The sequence below is a fragment of the Microtus oregoni genome, unplaced genomic scaffold, assembly GCF_018167655.1.
Source record: "Microtus oregoni isolate MIOR12 unplaced genomic scaffold, Mior012 000080F_ref0000499, whole genome shotgun sequence".
In the NCBI taxonomy this organism is placed as follows: domain Eukaryota; kingdom Metazoa; phylum Chordata; class Mammalia; order Rodentia; family Cricetidae; genus Microtus; species Microtus oregoni.
Window position 1 is genome coordinate 2,685,478 of NW_024544538.1, and position 9,693 is coordinate 2,695,170.

The window sequence follows — 9,693 nt, forward strand, 5'->3', positions numbered from 1 at the left end:
GAAAACATCTTCAACAAATGGTGCTGGCATAACTGGATGTCAACCTGTAGAAGAATGAAAATAGACCCATATCTATCACCATGCACAAAACTCAAGTCCAAATGGATTAAAGAACTCACTATCAGTCAGAACGCATTGAATCTGATAGAAGAGAAAGTGGGAAGTACCCTACAGCAGATGGGCACAGGAGATTGCTTCCTATGTGTAACCCCAACAGCACAGACATTAAGGGCAATAAATGGGACCTACTAAAACTGAGAAGCTTCTGTAAAGCAAAGGACACTGTCACCAAGACAAAAAGGCAACCTACTGACTGGGAGAATATCTTCACCAACCCGCAACAGACAAAGGTCTGATCTCCAACATATATAGAGAACTCAGGAAACTAGACTTTAAAATGCTAATTAACCCAATTGAACAATGGGGCACTGAACTGAACAGAGAATTCTCAGCAGAAGAATTTCAAATGGCCAAAAGACACTTAAGGTCATGCTCAACCTCCTTAGCGATCAGGGAAATGCAAATCAAAACAACTTTGAGATATCATCTTACACATGTCAGAATGGCCAAAATAAAAAACTCCAATGATAGCCTTTGCTGGAGAGGCTGTGGAGGAAGGGGTACCCTCATCCATTGCTGGTGGGAATGCAATCTTGTGCAACCACTTTGGAAATCGGTGTTTCGGTTTCTCAGGAAATTCGGGATCAACCTTCCCCTGGACCCAGCAATACCACTCCTGGGAATATACCCAAGAGATGCCCTATCATATGACAAGAGCATTTGTTCAACTATTTTCATAGCAGTATTAATTGTAATAGCCAGAACCTGGAAACAACCTAGATGCCCTTCAATGGAAGAATGGATGAAGAAAGTGTGGAATATCTACACATTAGAGTACTACGCTGCGGTAAAAAACAAGGACTTCTCAAATTTTGCATGAAAATGGATGGAAATAGAAAACACTATCCTGAGTGAGGTAACCCAGACCCAAAGAAATGAATATGGGATGTACTCACTCATAATTGGTTTCTAGCCATAAACAAGGGTCACGGAGTCTACAATTGGTGATTCCAAAGAAGCTAAGTAAGAAGGTGAACCAAAGGAAAAACATATAGTTGTCCTCTTGGCTATGGGAAGTAGACAAAATTGCCGGGAAGAAAATTGAGATCTTGGGGGTGTGGTGGGATGGGGGTAAGGGGATATGGGGAGAGAAAAGAGAGAAGGGGAGGATGAGGGGAACTTGGGGAAAAAGGAGGATTGGGATAAAGGAAGGTTGGATAGGGGAGCACGGAAGCACAATTCTTAGTTAAGGGAGCCACCTTAGAGTTGGCAAGAGACTTGAATCTAGAGTGGCTCCCAGATGCCCAAGCCAAGGTCCCCAGTTAGTTCCTTGGGCATCTGAGGATAGGGAACCTGAAATGACCCTATCCTATAGCAATACTGACGAATATCTTGCATATCATCATAGAACCTTCATCTGGTGATGGATGGAGATTGAGACAGAGACCCACACTGGAGCAATGGACTGAGCTCCCAAGGTCCCAATGAGGAGCAGAAGGAGGGAGAACATGAGCAAAGAAGTCGGGACCATGAGGGGTGCACTCTCCCACTGAGACAGTGGAGCTGATCTATTGGGAGCTCACCAAGGCCAGCTGGACTGAGACTGAAAAAGCATGGGATAAAACTGGTCTCTCTGAGCATGCCGAACAATGAGGGCTGATGAGAAGCCAAGGACAATGGCATGGGATTTTGAACCTACGTAATGTGCTGGCTTTGTGGGAGCCTAGCCAGTTTGGATGTTCACCTTCCTAGAAATGGACGGAGGGGGGAGGACCTAGGACTTACCACAGGGCAGGGAACCCTGACTGCTCTTTGGACTAGAGAGGGAGGGGGAGAGGAGTGGGGGGAGGGGGAGAAGGTTGGGAGGAGGGGGAGAAGGGTGGGAGTAGGGGGAGGGAAATGGGAGGCTCTGAGGAGGGGGAAACTTGTTTTTTTTTCTCCTTTTCTCAATAAAAAAAAGTTAAAAAAATAACATCTTGAAATTTTCATACAAATGAATGGAACTAGAAAATACTATACTAAATGAGGTAACCCAGACCCAAAAAGATGAATAAGGTATGTATTCACTCATAAGTGGATACTAGCTATAAACAAAAGATATTGGGTCTATAGTTCATGATCTTAGAGAAGCTGAGTAATAAGGTGAACCTTAGGAAAAACATATATAAGTCCACCTGGAAAATCAAAATAGAGAATATCTTTACTATATTTCTATATCCCTATGCCCCTACCCTGTCAAGAGGTATTTTTTTTCAAGGCTGGTTTCTGTCATTGGAACAAGGGGACCACTCTTGCATTGTTGGTGGGAGTCCAAACTTTTATAGTCACTGTAGAAACTAGTGTGGCAATTATACCTGAAGGAGATGGGAATTGATCCACCTCAAGATTCAGCTCTACCACTCTTGAACATAAACCCAAAGGATGCTGTTGCAAATTAGGTCAGTACAATAACTAACCAGGCCAGCTCAAGAATAACAATTATATTTTAGTGGTTATAGGGGGAAACTCATGCTACAAGAGTGGGAGGTCCGACTTCCTATCTATCTAGCAGGAGCTGTGCAGAGAGCAAGAGCAAGGGAGAGCATGCATCTGGGTCCTCCCAGTTTTTCTTTCTGGGCTCCAGGTAGCCACACCTTAACTGGATGTGATTGGTTAACAGAGATTCCCCACAATTTCCCCCTTTTGTCTAAACATGATCTATCTAAACCCAATACGACTATATACAATAGGTACAGATACCAAATATAAAATTAAAAACAATAAACAATATTAAGCAAGGAACGCAAAACAAAATTTTACTAAACATTCTATTTCAAGGAGTCTAAATATTGCATTGAAATTAAGCTTGGCTAAATCATGAGGAAGGTAACTACAATTATCTAATCTTTAACTCCATTGAAGATTTGAGAAGGGAAACAATATTACTTGAGTAAACAGGAAGTGCAATCAAAAAACTTCCAAAATGTGCAACAAATGAAAGAGACAACTGACTCCCTGGGCAATGACCCAAAGTCTCATTTGCAATGTTGAAGCAACCAACTTTGGCTAAGGCCTAACTTAGCCTTTTTCAGACCATTTTCAAAGGCAAGAAACTTTTTCAAAACTATCTTACCCTGTCTAGGCAGAATATGACATTCCTGTTTTATCCATTTATGGATACTGTGTATCTCTGTCAGTGGTTGAGGTATGGGCATTTTTTTTTTTTGCCCAAAGGCCAGTTCTGCCAAGAAGAAAGGCTCCAGGTGGAGTGTCTTTGGTGCTCAACATTCTCTCAGGAATATATGGCTGTTGTCAGGAGCGATTGTGTCTCATTACCACAAAACTCTAAGTTAGATTAAAGGCTATTTTTTACAGCTCTTTGAAGAGGTTGAAGATTATCTATCTATACTGAATATAATCTTTATGTATCTAAAGATACCTGTTTAATCTAAATATAAATATGACAAACATAGATGACTATTGATCTATAATTCTCAATACCTATCTAACTTAAAGACAAAGACAATAAACAACTGTGCAATAAATGAGGACAATGACCTTCAAATGTAAACAATGTATCTTGATCAGAGGTAGTAATGTATACTGCAATATATGGTAAATATATATCAATACATAAACAATGTTTTAAACAGAGGTAGAAGCATACATGCATACAATATTCAATATAATTTAAACTTTGTATCAATATACAAGAATCTATACTAATATAATTGTCTAAAAACAATGACTCACAAGTACCAATCTATTATCCCATCATCCAATTATCCCCTTTTTTAAAGATCCCTGAGACTATAAAATTCCTCCCCATCCCTCAACCATATACCAGTTATAATCAACCCCTAAATGATGTCTCTAAGCCTGAGGGCAAACTTTGCTGGGAGAGGGAACGTTGTCCTCTAAAATTTCTTCCAGCTGTCATGGGGGCGATGTTCTTTTTAGGGGATCCTGTGAAAGTAAATGATGGTTAAATTCCAAGATTAATGTCTGGTAAAATTGCAAATAGTCTCTGAGTATTTTGTGGAGGTCTCGCCAGAATGTTGTAAATGATGCACATTTCATTTCAGGTAGCCATGTTGGAACCTTCTTGTGCAGCTGGTACCCAAAAGAGATCTTGTAGTAGCGCTAGCAGTATCATGACGTCATATCATGATATGGTGGAGTTGTTGTTATGGGGCCCCATCTTCTTCCTGGAAACTTCAAAGATTATTGCAGGGAAATTTATTGTTCATTATGGAAAACTTAAGCATTATCTATATATGTATATATATATATATTCAATGAAAGGTATGATAAAGACAAAAATAGATATGAAGAAAGGCAAAGAAGTTTTATAAATTATTTTTTACTTCTGTCCCATATCATGGCTCTTAACATGAGACAGAAACTCTGGGTTTTCTCTTAACAACAGCTTGGAATTAGAGAGGGACTGAGCCAGAGTCCAACTCCAAAACCAGCTCTATATATTTACAAATGTAAATACATTCATATATATATATGAATATATATATATATGTGTGTGTGTCTGTGTGTGTTGAATAATTTTACTTATAGAACTTATTCGATCTTCTTGCTGATCCTTATTGTTTTGTAAATTGTTTCTATCTGTCAGTATTCAAACATCCAGGGTCCCTCGAATTTTTTAAAGCCCGGCTAGCTCAGTGGGTAGAGCATGAGACTATTAATTTCAGGGTCATAGGTTTGAGCCCCAAGTTGGGCACCAGGTGTTTTGAAATAGGTTGGTACAATAAATAACCAGGCCAGCTCGAGAATAACAAGTATATTTTAGTGGTTATTAGGGGAAACTCACGCTACAAGAGTGGGAGGTCCGACTTCCTATCTGTCCAGTTGGAGCTGTACAGAGAGCGAGAGCAAGAGAAAGCATGCATCTGGGTCCTCCCAGTTTTTCTTTCTGGGAGCCAGGTAGCCATGCCTTAACTAGATATGATTGGTTGACAGAGCTTCCCATTCAGGATGCTCCATCCTACCATAAGGACACTTGCTTAGTCATGTTCATTGCAGCTTTATGTAGCATAATTATTAAAGACCCAGAGAAAGATATTGGGGTTCAACCTGAAGATCGGAAAAGCAAAGCTTCCAAGCCAATAGAGAGCTCTTACCTCTTTGAAATCTACAGACTGAAAAAAATTTCTGACTTGATGGTGTGGGATGTCCTTCTGTCTCTGTGTTGCTTTTATTTGTTAATGAATAAAGAACTGTTTTAAGCCCATGGCAAGGGCAGAACAGAGCTACATGGGGAAAACTAAACTGAATTCTGGGAGAAAGAAGGGCAGAGCCAGAGAGAAGCAATGGAGCCACCGCCAGAGTGTCTATGCCAAAATTTTGCTGTTAATCTGTGATATACAGATTAATAGAAATGGGTTAAATTAAGATGTCAGAGTTAGTCAATAAGAAGCTAGAGCTAATGGGCCAAACCGTGATTTAAATAATACAGTTTCTGTGTGATTATTTCAGAGCTAAGCGGCCAGGAAACAACAAGTGTCTTCCTTTAACACCTTTTAACAATAGCCAGAAATTAGATACAACCTAGATGTCCCTCAACAGAGGAATGGGTAAATTGCTACATTTACACAATGGAGTATTACTCAACCATTAAAAATTATATCATGAAATTTGCAGGCATATGGATGGTACTAGAAAAAAGCCATCCTAAGTAAGGTACCCAGTTTCAGAAAGAAATATATGGTATGTATTTACTTATATGTGCTCATTAGCTGTTATATAAATGATAACTATCTTGTTAGTGTTTAATTGCTGTGAAAAGACACCATGAATATGGAAACTCTTATAAGGAAAAACATTTCATTGGGGATGGCTTACAATTAGTTTCAGAGATGCAGTTTATTATCATCATGGCAGAAAGCATACAATGCAGGCAGATGTTGTGCTGAAGAAGGGGCTGAGAGTTCTACATATTGATCTTCAGGAAGCAGAAATGAATGTTACTTTAGGCCTAGCTTGAATTCCTGAGACGTCAAAGCCCACCCTCACAGTGGCACATTTCCTCCAACAAGGTCATACCTGCTCCAACAATGCCATACCTTCTAATAGTGCCACTCCTTTTGGGGTAAACATTCAAACATATGAGTCTACAGGGCCATTTATATTCAAACACATATCTAACCAAGATACAATCCACAGAATTAAAGAGGTTAGGTATAGGGGAAGTGACAGGGATAGGGATGGGGCACATGTATCTTCCTTGGAATGGGAAAATCAAATAGATCGTAAGAGTGGACTAAAGGTGGAGGGGATGGGAAAGAAATAGGGGGACTGGAATGTGAGGGTCAGCTGCGGAGGGTGATGGAATGCTGGGAGAGACAGTTAGAAAATGAGGGCCACTAGAGAGTTGGTATGGAAACCTAGTACAGTAAAAACTTCCTAAAGTATATGATGAATATCCTATTTAGCTTCCAGTTAATGGGGAAATCAGAGTCTCAACTGGCCATCTCTTGTCACCAAATGAAGCTTCCAGTAGCAGGGCTGGGTTACACCTATTTGAGTTTTTGGCCCAAGAGGTTTCATGAAAATCCCCAAACAACCCAGACTGGTGCTAAGACAACAGGTGCATAACTGCCCATAAACTGACAGACAGCAAGGCCCCATTACTAAAAACAACACCCACACAATTGATTGAGCATGGAAAAGTCAAACTAGTGGCTACACACAGAGCCTTCACTCCTATGTTCTAGTGTCTTCAGTACAGGAAAGTACTCTGCAAGCTACCAAGAGAGAAAAGTAAACACAAATTCTACCACAAACCCTTTGATCTTTGGTGTTGTCCTGTATGAAGAATATGCTAAGGCAATGGAGGCACAAAGCTGTGGAATAGCAAACCATTGTCTCCGTGAGATGGACCTCACACCTGACCAAGAACCAAGACTGGATAGTAGAGTTAAAAACAAATTCTACTGGTTTAAAAAAAACAGTATTTATAAAATGATTTTGATGATATTTTTCTATAATCATAGACCAGTGCCTTAGTGAGCTATCATTAGAGAAGCTTCATCCTACATCAGATGGGAACATATAAAGAGACCCACAATCAGACACACTTTTGGATACATAGCTCAAAATGGGATGTCTCTATCAAATCCCACCCCTCAGAGTTCAGGAAATCCTATGGAAGAGGAATCAGAAAGAATACAGGAGTCAGAGGAAATGGAGGACACCAGGAGAACAAGGCCCTCTAAGTCAACATGAACAAAGCTCATATGAACTCACAGAGACTGAAGTAGCAAACACAGGGCCTGCAGGGCCACCAGGTCCTCTGAGATAATATAACAGATTCCAGTTTAGTGTTTTTTTTTGGACTCCTGAGTATGTGAATGAGTGGGTCTCTGGTTCTTGTGCCTTCTCTTGAGCTCTTTTTCTTCTATTGGTTTGCTTTGTCCAGTTTCAATGTGATGGTTTCTTGCTTCATCTTATATTTTATCATCTCTTTAGAAGCCTCTTCCTTTCTAACAAAACAGAAAGGGAGTGGATCTGGATGGGAGAGAAGGTGGGGAAGGAACTGGGAAGAGTAGAAGTATGGAAAAGGGAAAAATATAGGAATGCAACTATATGTATGTTGATTTGATTCATTCATCTATATAACCAGGAGTAGTATAGATAAATGTAAAAAGCAATGATCTTTACTTCATACTATGCATGTTATGAAATTTGTGAAGAATCAAAATGTTTTTAGAAAGTGAAGTACTCACGTTTTTGACATTGCAAAGTCAGGCATTGTCAAGGAATGGCTGGCCACCAATTTGGTGCAAAATAGTGGTATTTGCCATCCCTAATCACAAGGAAATTCCTTCCCTCTTTCTCCCACAATTTACACTCTCTCCCAGTGAGTGACCTACCACAGTCCCTACAATAAATCCCCATCCTTCTGGTCTTGCATGATACATGGGCTTAGCAATGTAGCAGACTGTAACTTTTTAACAGGAAAGTAAACTAAAAAGCACCCTAAGTGGCAGCTGCTAGCTAGGAAAGATAGGAGTCTAGCCTAGTGTCTTTGGCTTATCTGTCATTAACTGATGAGCTCTAAATGCACTTCAAACTGAAAATGGCCATAATGGTTTATTCTTATTCTGGATTATTATAGAAGTTCTGCTTTTATCTATTATTTTTTTGAGGAACCTCTCTACAGGTTTCCCTAGTTGTTGGACTAACTTATATTTCCACCCTTAGCGAATGAGAGATATGTGGACCCTCTCTTCATAATAAGAACACTGGATACTCAAGAGTAGTGCAAGGGAGGCAGTTTATGCTGTTGTAAAGCTAGGGGCCAGTCTAGAATGGCAGATACAGTGCTTGGGTGCAGGGAATAGTTTTTTATAACTCTAACAAAAGTCCCTCCCTCCTTTTCCTCATTGGCTGAGCGATAAGGAGTTATGACTTTACACGCTCATTTTCTTTCTGCCACATTCTTTTTGTTTCTGTTTTTTTTTTGTTTGTTTTTCTTTTGAGACAGCATTTATCTGTGTAGCCTTGGCTCTATAAATCAGACTGGACTTATACTCAGAGACTCACTTGTCTTTGCCCTCCTGGTGCTGGGATTAAAGGTGTGCTCCACCACTGCCTTGCTCACCTCTGCCACTTCTGTTTGCCCTTTTCTCAACCACAACAAAACAACAACAACAAAAATTCGTGAGTTCCTCTCGCCATTTTCCTTCCTGTGTCTATTTGAAAGTTTCTCAGGTGCATGAGCTTGTCACGCCTGCAGCTTGGTATTCATGTTTGGTTCCTGGTGATTGTCCTCTGTAAACTTGCAGTTTGGGTAAGTGCATAGCTTACCAGGCTCCTAGTGTTTGCTGTTCATATGTAGCTGGAACTAGAATGACTCACAGTACTAGACCTGGATGGAGGTGGGTGGTCCTTGGACTTCCCACAGGTCAGGGAACCCTGATTGCTCTTCGGGCTGATGAGGGAGGGGGATTTGATCAGGGGAGGGGGAGGGAAATGGGAGGTGGTGGCGGGGAGGAGGCAGAAATCTTTAATAAATAAATAAATTAAAAAAACTGCAAGTTTACAGAGACATTTTCTTAATTGAGACTTTCTCCTTTCTGATAAATAGCTTCTGTGAAGTTGACAGAAAACTAACCAGTACACCCAGTGGCTTTCATGGCTCTGTACAAACTAGACAAGGATGTTCACTGGCTTTTTCTTCTCTGGGGAGTACTTTCAACTCTAGGGAGTTTGTTTCGTCTTATATATTTCTCACTTTTCTTCCATTTCTTGCTTTTCTATGCTTCTTCTTAAGAAAGCTTACATTACTCTTTGCTTATCACCACTGGAGTCCATGTCTTAATTTTCATGGATGCAGTATAATGAATTTGGAAGCATTCTAGCTCAATCTTGGGTGACCGGAAGCACTCAGCATCCCTGGTTCTTGAGTGAAGCCCATCTAGACCAAGAAAGGTACTGTTGCATACTCAAATCCCAGTATCAATGTTAGCATTCTGATTCAGGGTGAGGTGGAATCTTAACATAGTACCTATCTATTTATATTTAATGATTTTATATAATTTTCTTTTATTTTTGAGTTTATAATAAAATTACAACATTTCCCTCTTCCCTTTCTTCCTTCTAAACCCTCCCATATACCATTCTCCATGCTTGTCA

The 9,693-nt window shown here is 40.1% G+C and overlaps 1 non-coding gene across 1 annotated transcript; it reads left to right on the forward strand.

Annotated features, from left to right (window-relative positions):
• The first annotated feature begins 4,704 nt into the window (after nt 1-4,704).
• Nucleotides 4,705-4,777, forward strand: Trnan-auu. Its single transcript has one exon. It is a non-coding gene; the product is annotated as a tRNA-Asn (tRNA).
• The last annotated feature ends 4,916 nt before the right edge of the window (nt 4,778-9,693 follow it).